The following is a 2416-nucleotide window of genomic DNA, read 5'->3' as shown; positions in this document are numbered from 1 at the left end:
GGGGGGGGGGGCATCAGTGGGATCTGTTGCTGGCCTGTTCACTCACATCTCCAGGTGGCTGTTCTATTCAGTCAGGCCAGCCCTTGTGCCAGAAGCTGAGCACAAAGAAAAGAAATGGCTAATGCTCTGTGCTCCAGGACTCCACTGTCTCTCAGAGGAGAGGCAAGGGAGGGTTTTGCCATCACCATAAAGGTCTAAAGGCGTTGGGACAGACTGGGCCCAATTAACTCTCAAAACTTCCTTCCACTGAGGAAAAACTACTGGGAGCAGAATACCAATCAAGCAAGATAGGAATGGTAGGGTCAAAGAAAAGAGGTCCAGATAAAAGTGAGGGAGAACAAATTGAGATGATCACAGAAAGTAAGTGGACATATTTTTTACAGTTCTCAAAATCAACAGAAGAGGGTGCTCTTTATATGTGAAATTAGAAAATCTATATATATTTTTTTAACCCTCCTCTACAATTGCAAGAAAACTAATTTGGGGTGAAAAAGAGTAATAGAAAAAGATCAAAGGCAAATCTCACACAAAGTTATTAGAATAAAACAAAGAATATAGGGCATCCCTCTAGACATTGAAAGCATCCTGGAAAGAAATGTGCACAAAACAGATGGAACTACAATCCTTCATTGTAAAGCAAGTTAAGGCATTAAGAAAATGATTCAAGACATGAAAGAACAACATAAATCAGAATGGAAAAACTCAGGAATAAGATGATAGACTCAGGAAAGAATAGGAAATAAAAGATTTTTTTTAAGATTTTATTTATTTATTTATTTGAGATAGAGAGTGAGAGAGAGCATGAGCCGGGGTGAGGGACAGAGGCAGAGGGAGAAGCAGACTCCCCACTGAGCAAGGAGCTTAATGTGGGACTCAGTCCCAGGACCCTGGGATCACGACCTGAGCCAAAGGCAGACGCTTAACCAACTGAGCCACCCAGGTGTCCCAAAATAAAAGATTTTTTAAATTCCTTTAAATTTCAAAACCGAAGACTAAAGTAAAAGGAACTGAAGAATGCATAAATGCCACATATAATGCCTTAAGAGAACTAGAAGAAAATAAGGGAATTGTTTAAAGAGGAAAGATGAATAAAAATATGAAGAGTATTTGAAAGAAAATGACAAACTCAGGAGAAAAGCAATAAAAAAAATCTAATATACATATAATAGGAGTCCACAAAAATTAAAAACCAAAGAAAAGGAAAAGAAAAAATACTAAAATGCATAATTCAAGAAAATTTCCTGGCACAAAACCAGATTCAAAATTACAAATTGACAGATTACACCAGGTACCCATGAAAATCACCCCAAAACAAGCAAAATTGAAACATATTCTAGTAAAATTATTGGATTAAAGAAAGAAAATTTCTTTGGATATCTAGGCAGAAAAGAATAAGTATATAATGGAAAGAAAACAAGACTCTCTTCAAAATTTCAACAGTGATGCTTTCCACCAGAAGAAAATTTAAGATAGTCATCAAGGGAAAATAATCTGAGCCAAGAATTTTATATCCAACCAAGCTCACTTTCAAGTATAAACACAGCAAATTCTCACCAATGTGAAAACTTGGAGAATGGTGTGTTGCCATGACTCCTTTCTTACAAATCTATTACAGAATGAACTTCAGACAACCAAAATAAATGAAGGGACACCAGTAAAGGCTGGTGGCAAGGATTAAATATGTATTTGCATGTAGAATAATGCATAAATAAGGGACATGGGAAGAAAGGGGAATATATAGTGGCTATATGTCAGAATAGTTGAACATAGGGCAACTGGTGTACAAAGGAGTGAGGACAGTGAAAAAAGTGTATGCACAATTTTTAAAACTCTTTTCTTAGGGTGCCTGGGTGGCTCAGTTGGTTGGGCATCTGCCTTCAGTTCAGGTCATGATCCCAGGGTCCTGGGATCCAGCCCCCAGTTGGGGTCCCTGCTCAACGGGGAGCCAGCTTCTCTTTCTGCCCCTCTCCCCCACTCGTACTCTGTGTGTGTGTGTGTGTGTGTGTGTGTGTGTGTGTGTGTGTGTGTGTCTGAAATAAATAAATAAAATCTTTAAAAAAAAAAACTCTTTTCTGCAATCATGGTGATGAAAGAGCTGGTCTTGTTATACTAAACATGTTCTTTTATCAGTAGTTTATTTATTTAGTATTTAGTGTTATTTATTTAGTATTATTATTTATTTATTATATAAAATTGTAACACCAAAATATTGTTTTTGCAATTTATAATTATGTGCTGGTATAAAAATTAGTTCTATTAAATTTTATTAATAATAAAGTATTTTTAAGTAAAAATGGTCTATATTTTGCTATGTCTAACTGCACATTTTTTCCTATTTCTTAAAAAGTTATTTTATTGCAGTAAGAACAGGAACATGAAATCTACCCTATTAACAAATGTTTAAGTGTACAATAGA

This window comes from Phoca vitulina, unplaced genomic scaffold (genome assembly GCF_004348235.1).
Source record: "Phoca vitulina isolate PV1807 unplaced genomic scaffold, GSC_HSeal_1.0 scaffold99, whole genome shotgun sequence".
NCBI lineage: Eukaryota > Metazoa > Chordata > Mammalia > Carnivora > Phocidae > Phoca > Phoca vitulina.
Note: the sequence above shows the minus strand (reverse complement) of the source record.